This window comes from Poeciliopsis prolifica, unplaced genomic scaffold (assembly GCF_027474105.1).
Source record: "Poeciliopsis prolifica strain line A6 unplaced genomic scaffold, Auburn_PproV2 SCAFFOLD082, whole genome shotgun sequence".
NCBI classification, from domain to species: domain Eukaryota; kingdom Metazoa; phylum Chordata; class Actinopteri; order Cyprinodontiformes; family Poeciliidae; genus Poeciliopsis; species Poeciliopsis prolifica.
The window spans coordinates 1071478-1088049 of record NW_026562457.1 but is presented as its reverse complement, the minus strand read 5'-3'; the positions used below and the strand labels follow the sequence as shown (position 1 = coordinate 1088049).

The following is a 16572-nucleotide window of genomic DNA, read 5'->3' as shown; positions in this document are numbered from 1 at the left end:
TACTGCTGTTCTACAAGTTCTATCTGTTTTATTTTAAAGGGCCAGTATCACGTGTGTTCCACTATGTGTGTGTGTGTGTGTGTGTGTGTGTGTGTGTGTGTGTGTGTGAGTGTGTGTGTGAGTGTGTGTGTGAGTGTGTGTGTGAGTCATCCCAACATGGCTCCTCTGTTAACCCTTTAAAACCAGTGTTCCTCTGAGCAGCAGCTCCTATAGTAAGCTCAGCAGATGTCTGCTAATTTCTTCTGGCTAGTCTGCAGGAGGAGAGTCATGGAGGACGGCTGATGTGTGATGCGGAAGCTCTGATACTGCAGCTCAGGGAGGAGCTGCATCTCGAAGGCGGGGCTAAGTCCACCCGAGCGTTTTGGAGCTGAATGGTTGCCATGGAGATTAAAGGATTTCTCAAACACAAACACAAAATAAAACGTGTTGCAAAGCTCAAATACGTCAATTTTACATGATACTGTCCCTTTAATACTATTGAGAACTTCCGGATCAGAACCATCCGGTCCAGATTGTTCACAGAACTTTGCAATATCCTTCCAGCTACTAAGGCCAAAGGTCAGATAGTTTCATTTTGCAGCTGCACTCTGGCCGGATGGAGCAGTTTGGACCTGTGCAGGCGCGTTTTCCGGTACTGGGTTCTACCTGTTCGAACCCGTACATGTTGCGTCTACCTGCGCAGGTGCAAAGCGGGCTTTTATTGTGACTGGTCACACCGGAAGCGGCTCTTGGTGCCTGGCACTTGTGAGCGCCGTGAACGGAAGTTGCCGCAGATCAGAAGTTCTGAAGTTGCTCAGTCCGGAGAGTTACCGGGCTGGTTCTGATGCGACCCTGTCCGGCTCGGTTCGGTCAGAAACATGTCCGAGGAGAGCCGCGGGCTTATTTCCTGTACCAGCTGCCCTCCTCGGTCCACTGCGAGTTCTGCCGGGTCATGGATGGACTACTGGACCTGGACTGGAACCGGTTCGGTGAGTAACACAGCAGAACCACCCGAACCGCTGGAGGCGGCACCAGAACCACAGTAGTGATCGGGTTTTACAGCAGAAAGCTCGGAGTGACGCTCCAGGTTGAGTAACGTGATCATTTGGGTCCTAGCGTTCAGGTGAGGTTCCGTTAGCAGGGCGTGGTTCTGCCTGGAGGTTCTGGTCGGTTCGGCAGCAACGCCAGTAAAAACTAAGTACATCAATCTTTAAATGATTGGAGTGAACTGAGGTTTAAACTGTGGTTCTGGTGCCGGGTTCGATCAGAACTGTAGATTCCTGATGAGTGCAATCAATCAATCAATCAATCAATCAATCAATCAATCAATCAATCAATCAATCAGTGTTATCTGTATAGCACATTTCAGCAGCAAGGCGTCTCCAGAGCTTTACATCACAATCACAAAGTCATAGAATCAACAATCCATCAGGGCATCAATAAATTGATTATTGATTATGTTTCCAATAAAACCAACCAGCTGCTTTCAGTCTGGACTTTAAGGATCTCAGGGTTTCGGCTGTTTTACAGTTTCTGGACGTTTGTTCCAGATCTGTGGTGCATAGAAGCTGAAAGCTGCTTCTCCTCGTTTGGTTCTGGTTCTGATGCAGAGCAGAACCAGAACCTGATGGGTCTGGAAGGTTGCTATGATGACAGCAGATCTTTAATGTGTTGCTGAGCCGCTCAGTGATTCATAAACTAACCAGTGAGGGACTGTAGAACCGGCCGGGTCCATGTGCTCCATCCTCCTGGTTCTGGTTCTGGTTCTGGTCAGAACTCCAGGACCAGGAACATGGAACTGAATCAGATTCACAGTTTCTGATCCAGCTCTGATCACCAACAGCAGCAGGACCAAACTGGGTCAGAACCAGCCAGCAGGATGAACACACGTTCTGTTCAGACCAGAACCAGGTTGACCCAGCAGGAGGTTCTAGAAACATCCCTAGCATTGACAGGTTGGTACCTAGAGAGATCCAACTCATGGTCCTGAAGGTTTTCACTGTGTAACTGGGATGGTCCAACAGAACTCCCCGGGTTTGGATCTCTACAGCAGAACCAATAAGATCCGAGTCGGCTTCGGCCTCCACCGAAATGCAACACAATAACATCTCCTTCACCTGGATACTGATGCAACAGGTGTGGATCAGTTTGCCTCTCTGCTCTGGCGCAGTGTTTGTCTCAACCTAAGGACCCATAATCACATTAAACTTTTCACAAAACATAAAAACATCTAAGATTTGGCGCTTTTTTATTACTATAAAAACTAATTGGCAATTCAAAACATCCCAGTTCAGTATGTGGGCTGTGCTCAAAAAAAGCTTCTAACCATAAACCGTCCACGATTTAGTTCTACTGGAACCAAAGATCTGTTTGAGAACAGTCTCAGAACCAGCTTCATGTTTTGTCAAAAGAACCACAGAATCTTCTCAGAGTGACCCGGCAGTTCTGGTTCTGTTGATGGTTCTGAAGCTCAGCGGTCCTCAAGGTGGGTCAGAACCGGTTTTGGAACTAAAACTGAACATAGTGAGGTCATGACTGGGTCACAGGAGCCTAAAGATGTTAGTAATAATGATATTAATGTTAGCGCGATGATGATATTAATGTTAGCGATGATGATATTAATGTTAGCGATGATGATATTAATGTTAGCGATGATGATATTAATGTTAGCGATGATGATATTAATGTTAGCGATGATGATATTAATGTTAGCGATGATGATATTAATGTTGGCGATGATGATTTTAATGTTGGCGATGATGATATTAATGTTGGCGATGATATAATGTTGGCGATGATGATTTTAATGTTGGCGATGATATTAATGTTGGTGATGATATTAATGTTAGCAATAATGATATTAATGTTAGCGATGATGATATTAATGTTAGCGATATCATCAATGTTAGCAATGATGATATTAATGTTAGCAATAATGATATTAATGTTAGTGATGATGATATTATTGTTGGCGATGATGATATTAATGTTGGCGATGATGATATTAATGTTGGCGATGATATTAATGTTGGCGATGATGATTTTAATGTTGGCGATGATATTAATGTTGGTGATGATATTAATGTTAGCAATAATGATATTAATGTTAGCGATGATGATATTAATGTTAGCGATATCATCAATGTTAGCAATGATGATATTAATGTTGGTGATGATATTATTGTTGGCGATGATGATATTATTGTTAGCGATGATATTAATGTTGGCGATGATATTAATGTTGGCGATGATAATATTAATGTTGGCGATGATATTAATGTTGGCGATGATGATTTTAATGTTGGCGATGATATTAATGTTGGTGATGATATTAATGTTAGCAATAATGATATTAATGTTGGCGATGATGATATTATTGTTGGCGATGATGATATTAATGTTGGCGATGATGATATTATTGTTAGCGATGATGATAATCTGTGGGGTGAGGTTATGTTTCAGCCCTTGGATTAAATCAGTGAATGAAACTGGAAGCTTAGACTCATCCTGTGAACTGCTCTTAGAATCAGACAGATTTTTATGATATTTTCATTTTATTTCTTTGGTTCAAACTAATATCATAAAAAATGTCAGAGATTACAGAGGAATCTGACCTGGATAATCAGGAAAAGGTTTGTTTTTCATCAGAACACCAAATATGATTTTAACTCCACCGTTTATAGTAAATCATTTCTGCAGATGGAATAGGCTAGCGTCTTTGATTCTTTTCTGTTTATCATTTTTCTTGTTGTCCATTTGTTCACAGCCAGTAATTGTTGCTCCAGCAGCAAACGGCTACATGGTAAACGATGCTTTGCTACGTTTCTTTCTGTCTGCAACAGTAAAATAATTTACTGCAGAGGAGATTGTTTTTCTGGAGCTATTTTGTTACATTTTATTGTCATATTTACTAACAAATGAGTTTTTTTTTTTTTTTTGGCCATCCTGGTATTTTGGTTCCCTCAGCCACTCAGGACTCTCTGTGCTGAGGGAAGTAAAGAAAGTTTAGAATTTTGAGGAATTTTTGAAACTGAGGAAGGAGTCAGACAGGTAAAGGGTATTCATAGACAGGTAAAGGGTATTCATAGACAGGTAAAGGGTATTCATAGACAGGTAAAGGGTATTCATAGACAGGTAAAGGGTATTCATAGACAGGTAAAGGGTATTCATAGACAGGTAAAGGGTATTCATAGACAGGTAAAGGGTATTCATAGACAGGTAAAGGGTATTCATAGACAGGTAAAGGGTATTCATAGACAGGTAAAGGGTATTCATAGACAGGTAAAGGGTATTCATAGACAGGTAAAGGGTATTCATAGACAGGTAAAGGGTATTCATAGACCACCATGTTGGTTCTGGTCGTTCTTAGTGCATGCTGGAACTTTTGACACTTGAAACTGGCAGTGAGCTAAAGTTGTAAAGAGGAACCATCTGGTCCAGCCATGACATGAGAACCTGAAGCGGAACCATGGGAACTGAAAGTGTCCTACCAACAATCTGCTCTTGACAACATGAACCTGAGGAGACGCGGCCGTCCGGCCTCCTGTTTCGTCTCAGTCAGTTCTGCTATTCAAGGTTCTAGATGTTTTCAATGGAATTTCAACGAGTCTCTGTCACATTCCTGGTGTCCATCTGATGGATGGACAGTATTACGATGCAAGTAGACAAAAGAAGGAAGGGACCAAGTCTAGATCCTTGGAACTCTGTAGGAAAGAGAAGAAAGAAGAAGGTCATTCCAGAGAATGATTCCCCACAGGAGGAAAACCGTTTAACAGCAGAACTGTCCGCCTGGCGTTCACCTGATGTTGAAGTTATAACAAACCTTTGTTTCTGGGACCGAACCCAACCCTTTGCTGAACCAAGCAAGATGCCGTCGCCGTCTCTTCTGCCTTCACGTCGACGGACTCACTAACATCCCATTCGAATCAGGATTGATCTAAACTGGTCCGGTTCCGTTGTGTCTAACTTTTTCAGTGGCTGGAGGACCAAAGTTTCTCTGCTGCTTGACTCAGGTTCTGGTCCTGGTTTTGATCCGGTCGGTCGGTTCTGTCCCCACAGCCTCGGAGGTCCTCAAAGACCAGACGGCGGTTCGCCTGGCCTCCCGGAGGGACGAGCGGACCGACTGGGTCATGAACAACTGGGGCAGCAGGAACGGCCGAGTCGGGGAGTTGGTCGACCTTCTGGAGTCTCTGCAGCTTTTCAGACCGCGGGACATCATCCTGAGCTGTGAGTTGACCCCTGACCCTTGACCTAACCGCTGCCTGTAGAGCAATTAGATGTTCAATTCCGATTCTCTGCAGGGATGCGGAACCTGAGTCCTCCTGTTCCTCCTCGTCCTCCTCCATACGAATCGTCTGCAGCTCAGTCCACAGGTAAGACCCAGCAGGTTAAACATCACTGCAGCGCTCTGATTGGTTGGATGAGCTGATGATGTCACTGCTCTACCCTTCAGCTGAGTGTCCAGACAGGAAACCGCTGCCTGGCCCGGCCCCGCCCCAATCAACCTGTTCTCTGACAACCAAAAGCTGCCGTCAGGACTTCCCGCTGCTGCTGATGTCATGCCTCCATCGCCATGCAGCGCCATCACCACCATCATCTGCTGGACATATGAAGAGGTGCATGCTGGGACGCGAGGCTTCTCCCCCAGCCTTCGGGTCGGGGAGGGCGGCTTCGGCGTTGTTTACCGAGCAACGCTCAGCAACATGGACTGCGCCGTCAAGAGACTCCGACAGGTCAGCCAATCACATCGCTGCACAGAGTCCCGTGCTTTCATGTGTGAAATTCTGCCCCCCTGTGTTGGGAGTGCGCACTGCAGCCAGAGAGGCAGATCTGGAAAGAAAAGATGCGACTGAGGAGCAGATTTAGAAGAACACAGGAAGCGACAGAATCTGTTAAAACTGTAAATAAAAGAGTGAAAATCCTTCCTAAAGCTGAAAATATATTATAGAGTTCAAAAGAAAATTAAAATGGGAGGATAATATAGGAAATAGCGCCCCTTCACTTCCGGAGTGCAACGGTCCATTTCCATATAAGGTCTGAGAATGACAGCGCCCCGCCCCGTCCTGTTGCTGCAGCAGGTCCTTCTCCAGTTTTAAACAAATTCTGTGTCTTTGTGTGCACTTCTAAATCTGCTCCTTAGTTGCATCTTTTTGGGTCTACTGCTGCCTCTAGTAGTGAGGGGAGGTAACACAACTAATATCATTACATTACTAAATCAGAATAGCACAAAATCTTTATTATTTAATATTCATTTCGGCATTACTGGCACCGTAAAATATAAATTACCTTATCAAACACATGCCATACATTTTATTTTCTTAACAATGTAGGGCTAATTAAATGACATAAAGAAGATCTTGATACATTACGAATAATTATTTATTGCCATCATTTATAGGAGGAATAAAATAAATCTATCAGTATATATATTTGTGCCAATATGTATAAAGTTAATCATATTAAAGAAAGGGAGCAGGATCGAGTACATTTCTACTTTTGCTTACCAGCTTTTCAATCAGTTGTCTCAATATGTGTCATGGTATCTAATACCATGACACATATTGTACGTCATGGTGTATACAGGAATATACAGAACCAGTATATTATCTGAGGCCAGAATGAAATGATTAAATAAACTATACTATGTATATAAATGAGGTCGTTAGAGGAGTTTAGTTGACTAACGTGAGGCTGCTGACAGGACGGCCCGATGGACTGGACTCTCCTCAGGAAAAGCTTCCAGACTGAAGTGGAGAACCTGTCGAAGTGAGTTCCTCCGTCCACCTTCAGAGTGAAACAGAGCGTACTTCTCAGACACCCGTGTTGCTTTCAGGTTCAGACCCAACATCGTAGACCTGCTGGGCTTCAGTGAAGGAGAGGGAGGACTGATGTGTCTGATCTACAGCTACATGCAGAACCGCTCCTGGAGGACCAGCTGCAGAACGTAACTCTCCTTCACGCTGCCTCCATGCTGCCCTCAGTGTGGATGGAGGTTTGATTGTAATGTGGCAGAAACTGCATGTTTTGGTTGGGTGACTGTGAGAGTAGTAGTGAGTTGTCAGTATGCTCTCTGTGTGGTAGCAATGTTTTGTCTACTCCAGGTGTGTCTCCACCTGCTCCAGTCGTACGCTTGTATCTTCCAGGCGCTGGGTCTCCTGGCCGGACCGAGTCGGCATCGTGGAAGGAGCGGCGGCAGCTCTTCAGTTCCTGCACCGCCCGCCGTCACGTCAGGAGCCGCTGATCCATGGAGACGTCAAGAGGTCAGGAAATCTGTTCCTGCTGTCAGTTTGTCAATATCAACATGTAGCTCATTAACATATTCTGGTCTGACAACAGAACCGTCCTGCTGCTCTGTATCTGCTGCTTTATACAACTGATGGCCTAGTCAAAGGTTTCTGGTTTCTTTGAGTGGTCCTTCTGGTAAAAGAAAGAGACTATCACAGACCGTTGCTAAGCGTACAGACGACTATGGATCCGACTACTGCTCCTCACCAGGCCGCAGATGATAACTGGACATGGAGAGACGCAGAGGGAGAAAGGAGGGACTGGAGAGAACTGGTCCTCCCCAGAAACAGTCCATTCAGTCTATTCAAAACCAGAACCAGTATATTATCTCAGGCCAGGGGAACATTACCAGAGCTGTTTCAGTGCTGCGATGAGCTCTGAAACCTGAATGAAGCTCTTATTTTCCTCTCTGTCTCTGCAGTTCTAACATCCTGTTGGACCAGCATCTGGTACCCAAGCTTTCAGACTTCGGTCTGGCCCGATACGTACCGCAGAATGCGGCGGGCTGCTCGACGCAGACGGCTTCCGTCGGCAAAACCACTACGGTGAGAGGAACGCTGGCCTATCTGCCCGACGAGTACGTGAGGAGAGGAGAGCTGTGCACGGCGGTGGACGTCTACAGCTTTGGAGTGGTGAGACACCAGGGGCTGATGGGAAATGCAGTCTGTCGCGTTCTGTCTTATCACCAACTTCTCAACCGGGCCTGAAAGTGTCCAGTGTGTTTAAGGTGCTGCTTGAGGTTCTGACCGGCCGCCGAGCTCTGGAGCAGGATGGGAGGACTGGAGACAGATACCTGGTGAGAGCATTGACCTGGCGACCTGCTGGCATGTTGACCTGCTAACCTGTTGACCTGTTGACCTGGCGACCTGCTGGCATGTTGACCTGTTGACCTGCTGACATGTTGACCTGCTGGCATGTTAACTTGTTGACCTGCTGACCTGTTGACCTGTTGACCTGCTGGCATGTTAACTTGTTGACCTGCTGACCTGTTGACCTGTTGACCTGCTGGCATGTTAACTTGTTGACCTGCTGACATGTTGACCTGCTGGCATGTTGACCTGCTGGCATGTTGACCTGCTGACATGTTGACCTGCTGACCTGTTGACCTGCTGACCTGTTGACCTGCTGACATGTTGACCTGCTGGCATGTTGACCTGCTGACATGTTGACCTGCTGACATGTTGACTTGTTGACCTGCTGACCTGTTGACCTGCTGACATGTTGACCTGCTGACATGTTGACCTGCTGACATGTTGACCTGCTGACATGTTGACCTGCTGGCATGTTGACCTGCTGACATGTTGACCTGCTGACATGTTGACTTGTTGACCTGCTGACCTGTTGACCTGCTGACATGTTGACCTGCTGGCATGTTGACCTGCTGACATGTTGACCTGCTGACCTGTTGACCTGCTGACCTGTTGACCTGCTGACATGTTGACCTGCTGACATGTTGACCTGTTGACCTGCTGACATGTTGACCTGCTGACATGTTGACCTGCTGACATGTTGACATGTTGACCTGCTGACATGTTGACATGTTGACCTGCTGACATGTTGACCTGTTGACCTGCTGACCTGTTGACCTGCTGACATGTTGACCTGCTGACCTGTTGACATGTTGACCTGCTGGCATGTTGACCTGTTGACCTGCTGACATGTTGACCTGCTGACATGTTGACCTGCTGACATGTTGACATGTTGACATGTTGACCTGCTTACATGTTGACATGTTGACCTGCTTACATGTTGACCTGCTGACATGTTGACCTGTTGTCATGTTGACCTGCTGACATGTTGACCTGCTGACATGTTGACATGTTGACCTGCTGACATGTTGACCTGCTGACATGTTGACATGTTGACCTGCTGACATGTTGACCTGCTGACATGTTGACATGTTGACCTGCTGACATGTTGACCTGCTGACATGTTGACCTGCTGACATGTTGACATGTTGACCTGCTGACATGTTGACCTGTTGACATGTTGACCTGCTGACATGTTGACCTGCTGACATGTTGACCTGCTGGCATGTTGACCTGCTGACATGTTGACCTGCTGACATGTTGACCTGCTGACATGTTGACCTGCTGACATGTTGACATGTTGACATGTTGACCTGCTGGCATGTTGACCTGCTGACATGTTGACCTGCTGACATGTTGACCTGCTGACATGTTGACATGTTGACCTGCTGACATGTTGACCTGCTGACATGTTGACATGTTGACCTGCTGACATGTTGACCTGCTGACATGTTGACCTGCTGACATGTTGACCTGCTGACATGTGACATGTTGACCTGCTGACATGTTGACCTGTTGACATGTTGACCTGCTGACATGTTGACCTGCTGACATGTTGACCTGCTGGCATGTTGACCTGCTGACATGTTGACCTGCTGACATGTTGACCTGCTGACATGTTGACCTGCTGACATGTTGACATGTTGACATGTTGACCTGCTGGCATGTTGACCTGCTGACATGTTGACCTGCTGACATGTTGACCTGCTGACATGTTGACCTGCTGACATGTTGACCTGCTGGCATGTTGACCTGCTGACATGTTGACATGTTGACCTGCTGACATGTTGACCTGCTGGCATGTTGACCTGCTGACATGTTGACCTGCTGACATGTTGACCTGCTGACATGTTGACCTGCTGGCATGTTGACCTGCTGACATGTTGACCTGCTGACATGTTGACATGTTGACCTGCTGACATGTTGACCTGTTGGCATGTTGACCTGCTGACATGTTGACCTGCTGACATGTTGACCTGCTGACATGTTGACATGTTGACCTGCTGACATGTTGACCTGCTGACATGTTGACCTGCTGACATGTTGACCTGCTGGCATGTTGACCTGCTGACATGTTGACCTGCTGACATGTTGACCTGCTGACATGTTGACATGTTGACCTGCTGACATGTTGACCTGCTGACATGTTGACCTGCTGACATGTTGACCTGCTGACATGTTGACCTGCTGATGTTGACCTGCTGACATGTTGACATGTTGACCTGCTGACATGTTGACCTGCTGGCATGTTGACCTGTTGACCTGCTGACATGTTGACCTGCTGACATGTTGACCTGCTGACATGTTGACCTGCTGACCTGCTGACATGTTGACCTGTTGACCTGCTGACATGTTGACCTGCTGACATGTTGACATGTTGACCTGCTGACATGTTGACCTGCTGACATGTTGACCTGCTGACATGTTGACATGTTGACCTGCTGACCTGCTGACATGTTGACCTGCTGACATGTTGACCTGCTGACATGTTGACCTGCTGACATGTTGACCTGCTGACATGTTGACCTGTTGACCTGCTGACATGTTGACCTGCTGACATGTTGACCTGCTGACATGTTGACCTGCTGACATGTTGACATGTTGACCTGCTGACCTGCTGACATGTTGACCTGTTGACCTGCTGACATGTTGACCTGCTGACATGTTGACCTGCTGACATGTTGACATGTTGACCTGCTGACATGTTGACATGTTGACCTGCTGACATGTTGACCTGCTGACATGTTGACCTGCTGACATGTTGACATGTTGACCTGCTGACATGTTGACCTGCTGACATGTTGACCTGCTGACATGTTGACATGTTGACCTGCTGACATGTTGACCTGCTGACATGTTGACCTGCTGACATGTTGACATGTTGACCTGCTGACATGTTGACCTGCTGACATGTTGACCTGCTGACATGTTGACCTGCTGACATGTTGACATGTTGACCTGCTGACATGTTGACCTGCTGACATGTTGACATGTTGACCTGCTGACATGTTGACCTGCTGACATGTTGACCTGCTGACATGTTGACATGTTGACCTGCTGACATGTTGACCTGCTGACATGTTGACATGTTGACATGTTGACCTGCTGACATGTTGGGCTTGGCTCGTCTCGTCCAATCAGAACTTTTTAACCCTGGAGGATTTCTGGTTGCTGCTCTGATCGGTTTTTCACAGTTCTTGCCATTTCAGGCGTAGAGAGAATCTGGCTGCTGACATACATCAGGCCAGATTTGCTCTTTCAAAGGATCAGAAACCAGGTTTCCACTGGGGAACCGGCCAGAGAGCCCTGCTCACATCCAGTGCCTGCTGAACCGGCAGGATGCGGGACTTAAGGCCCGTAGCATCACCCTACACCGAAAGACAGTGGTCTTTCTTCTAGGCCTTACCTTGCTGTTATCACGTCTGCTGTAACGTGAAATTTCTCTGTAAAGGCTGATATATCTGGGTTTTGGTTTTGATATCATCTGGTTCGGGTTGCAGAGGGACCTTGTGGAGGAAGTTGATGACGATCCAAACAGTTCGACCCCAGATGCCTGGAGGAGACACTTGGATCAACGGCTGACTGCAGGTTGGTGTCAGAGCTCAGGTTCTGGTGTTGCTTCTGACTGTTCTAGCTCTGTGTTCACCCACCTGTTCTGCTGCCAGGGGGCGCCGTTGAGCCTGAAGGGTACCTGCAGGTGGCAGCATTGGCCAGAAAGTGTCTGAACAGACAGAGGAAGAAGAGACCGGCAATGGCTGAGGTCAGAAACCTGAACAAACAACATGGAGAATGAGATCTAGTTTAGGTTCTCATCCTAAAGTAGAACAAACTAATCACTCCAGATGTTGGCAAATCTCTGAGTCTGAAGCCCCCAGGTCAAGTCTGGACTCAGGTCTTGGGTCTCCCAGGTCTGGTTCAGGTTCAGATTTTCATGTCATTCTTTCCTCCTCAGGTCTTCTGCCACCTGAAGGACCTCTGCTGCGTTGTGAGGAAGAACTCCTCCTCTTCCTCGGCGCCCCGGCTGCCGTACCATTCCTTCCCAGACCCCCGCTCCCTGGACTCCTGTGTTAATGCTGTCTCCCAGCAGCTGTCCAGCCTGGGACTGTCAGAACAGACCTCCCCTCCCTCCCAGTGCTACTCTTCCTCCTCCTCTTCTTCCTCGTCGTTTGGGGCCCTCGCCCCGCCTCGCCCGCTGCAGTCCTCCTGTCTTGGCTCCATCTCCCCTTCGTCTTCCCCCTGCCCCTCGCTCGCTGGCCCGTGTGAAACTGACGAGAGCCGGGGGTTCTCTCAGTACGACTTCCAGTTCCGGTCCAACGGAACCAGCTGCAGGTCCCAGAACCCAGCCGGGTCTGCAGAGTCCCAGCTGACCCAGCCCTCTGTTCCCACTGAGGACCTGTACAACTTCCCATCCCCTCCCAGCAGCGACTCCGGACCCACGGCCGCTGGGTTTTCCCCTGCGCGGTCGTTGCAGTCCACCACAGCCGGACTCTCAGGTAGGCGACAAAGATTCACTTTGGTTCAGGTGTGTCCGATGAACTGTTCATAACTGTGTTCGTTCAGTTCTTGTGAATCCCAGCAAACAACGACTGTTGGAGAAGAAGGTTCAGTACGAAGCGGGTTGGATTAGAACCCCAGAGCTGCTGTCCTTGGACGACCTTTGTACGTAACTCCACACATACTCGCACACATTTCTATTCTCAAAAAGGAACATGAATTTTCTTTCTCGTTGCGCCCGTTCATGACTCTTACGTTCACTTGAACTGAATGCAGCACAAGACAAAATGATCAGCTTCTCTCTGTGGCGGCCAGTAAGAGTGAAAACTGTGCTGGTGACCAGTAGAAAGGACTGTCGATGGTCAAGTTGGAGGAAGACAAAGAAGTAACTCAAACAGTTCTGCCAAATTGCTGCTACACTCTCCTTCCACGTTGTGCAACGCCCTTGTTGACGGCGAATCCTTGGTTTCCCAAAATGGTGGACATGAGCATCGGAAGTTTAAAGCCAAAAGAAACTCAGTTGAAGAACAAGAGTTGTTTCGGTGGTAAAGGCCTGAAGCTTTGCAACTTGGTGGTCTTACCTGTCTTCTTTCCTAAGGTTGAGGTCAAGACTGACTGATCGGCGACATCGCCGACGCCACGCTGAAGACATTCCAGAATCTTTTCATTGGTTGTTGACTGAGTGACACCAGGACATCCTCGTACACCTTCAGGAAACCCTTGAAGGCCCAGCTGACCAGGAACCATCTCCGACCTCCTCTACTGGACTGTCTCTGTCTGCTCTCTACCAGAGGTCACAACCTGCAGTCCTCAGAGTCCTGCGGCTTTAGATATGTCCTCTATTCTACATAGAGGATAAATGGAGAAACCGTCTGACCAGCATGCAGTCAGGCTCTGCAGAGCTCTGCTAATGAGCTGATATCAGAACCGGGTGAAGAGGAAAAACCTAAAACTGCAGGAGGCCTGGAGTTCGAGACCACTGCTCTACACCGCCTCTGACAGAAACGGTGGTCTTTCTCTAGGCCTTCCTGTTATCCTCGTTTGTTAGTCGCCCTGGACAAAAGCTTCTGCTGATATTGGTGAATAATCCCTAAACTCCAACATGTCCAGCAGTGAATCTGCTGATTGTTCCAGAACAATGGACTCTGGTATTCCTGGGGACCCAAACTGCCTGCCAAGCTGCTGTCCTGCAACTCTTCTAACCGCAGATATACATCAGATCTGATCTGTCCGAATACCAGACATGGCTGTGAGGGGCCAGCGGTTCAGCAGCAGAACCAGAACCACTGTAATCCCTTTGGATCAGCATCCATGTTGGCCATCAGCTGAACCTCTCAGACGTTTGGTTGAGGGACGGTTCTGACCCGCTGGCTTCCCAACATAACTTCTTTTCTGGTTCTGTGTAAAATTCTGTTAGTTTCAGGTCAGGAGGGACCAGGTGCGGTCCGCCTCTGATCCGTTGTTTGTGTTTCCTCAGACGGAGGGAGGAGCGCTGCAGATCTCCGAGGACCGGAGGAGAGCGATGAGCTGGAGTATCTTCCTGCTGGTGGCTCCTGACAGTTTCCTGAAGCCGGGAACGCTTCGTCATTCCGACTCACTAATCCCAAACTGTCATCTGCACCAGAGGCGTTCCAGGTACGCCAAGATTCTGTTGCCTTCTGGACCCGAAACACTCGTTTAGTCTGGCATCGGGAATCTGTCCTGATCCACTCAGACAGAACCGGGGTTCCTGCAGAGCGCTTGGATCCGCTCAGATTGATCCCATCAGCCATATTTAATAATGTTTGTGAACTTTATGATTTTATAATGATAAGTAAAAACAGACACATTGCAGAAGGCGTGTTTGATTTGTGTCTGAAACCGCAAAACAACCTGAAGAGCCGAAGAGAATCGCAGAAACACAAACTGGATCAGCTGCTCAACCAGAACCAGGCCACCAGTTCATACCAGTTTGTTGTTCCCGAAGAACTGTTCCTCTGAACTATTCACTGGTTCTGGCTGTGTGTTAATTGTGCATCACTTTGCTGGTCCAGTTCTTGGTCTCCATGGTAACTGATGCTAGTTCCAGCTTGAAGTTGGACTGAGAAACGACTTCCAGCCCATCATGACCCTGATGAAGCAAGGAAAACACAGAAACCAGTTTATTATGGGATGGACAGAAAATCATGCTCAAAACTGACTCCAAGGTAACTCTGAAAAATCATAATTTTACATATAAAAAAATCACTTAAAATAACATTGACTGAATCTGAGTTTATTCATCAACAATAACACAAATAAACATATCAATATGTGCACTGAAAAAAAGACTCCAAGGTTCTTTACTTTATTATCTTAGACAAATTTAACAGGATCCAGATCAAGTTACAGAGTAAAGAAAAACATGTACAGCCTTTAAAACACTAGCAAACTGGATGAACGGAGTTTACCCAGCCACTGGGAATGCAGTGTGTTTTATTGTGGCTGCAGAATCTAAGCTATATAGTTTCATATATATATATATATATATATATATATATATATATATATATATATATATATATATATAATATATATATATAAATAATAATGGTTCTTATCCTCTGAGCTCGGGTCCTCTACCAGAGGATATATATATAGATATATAGATCTATATATATAGATCTATATCCTCTACCAGAGGATATATAGATCTATATATATAGATCTATATATCCTCTACCAGAGGATATATAGATCTATATATATAGATCTATATATCCTCGGGGGTGTATAATCAGTAATATATATATATAGGATATATATAGATATATAGATCTATATATATAGATCTATATATCCTCTACCAGAGGATATATAGATCTATATATATAGATCTATATATCCTCTACCAGAGGCCTGGGAGCTTGAGGGTCCTGCAGTATCTTGGCTGTGCCAAGGACTGCTGCACATTTCTGGACTGAGATGTCTGATGTTGTTCCTGGGATCTGTTGTAGCCACTGCTCCAGTTTGGGGGTTACTGCCCCGAGGGCCCCGATGACCACAGGCACCACTGTGGTCTTCACCTTCCAGGCCCTCTCCAGTTCCTCCCTGAGGCCCTGGTATTTCTCCAGTTTCCTTTTTCCTGATGTTGCAATCACTTGGTATTGCTACATCTACCACAACGGCTTTCCTCTGATGTTTATCCACTACGACAATGTCTGGTTGGTTCGCCATTACCATTCTGTCTGTCTGGATCTGGAAGTCCCACAGGATCTTAGCTCTGGCGTTCTCCACCACCTTTGGGGTGTTTCCCACTTGATCTCGGGGGTGTATAATCAGTAATCAGATACCCTGCTGGAATAATTAGCTGGCCAAAGGAGGAGATAAAAGCCACAGATATTAAGACTAGAAAGCTACTAACCATGCATGGAGGGTTTCATCCCAAATCCAGCACCCTGAGACTGTACACGAGCCGCAAGGAAGGAGGCAGAGGACTAGTGAGTGTGAGAACCACTGTCCAGGACGAAACAACTAAGATCCATAAATACATCAGGGACAAAGCCTCAACAGACAATGTGCTCAGTGAATGTCTCAGACAACAGGGAACGGAGGTTGAGGTGCCAGAGATACCATCATGGGAGGACAAGCCCCTACATGGGATGTACCACCAGCAAATAACCCAAGTGGCTCATATCAGTGAATCCTACCAATGGCTGGAAAAAGCTGGACTCAAGGACAGCACAGAGGCCCTCATCCTGGCCGCCAGGAACAGGCCCTAAACACCAGAGCAATAGAGGCCCAGATCTACCACACCAGACAAGACCCAAGGTGTAGGTTGTGCAAGGAGGCCCCTGAGACAGTCCAGCACATCACAGCAGGGTGCAAGATACTGGCAGAGAACATGGAGCGACATAACCAAGTGGCAGGCATAGTGTACAGAAACAAATGTGCAGAATATGGACTGGAAACCCCGAGATCAAAGTGGGAAACACCCCAAAGGTGGTGGAGAACGCCAGAGCTCGGGGCAGTAACCCCAAACTGGAGC

General features: G+C 47.0%; 1 pseudogene; it reads left to right on the top strand.

Moving 5' to 3' along the window:
• The first annotated feature begins 732 nt into the window (after positions 1–732).
• LOC129353009 (interleukin-1 receptor-associated kinase 1-like) lies at positions 733–14289 on the top strand (annotated as a pseudogene).
• Positions 14290–16572: the final 2283 nt, after the last annotated feature.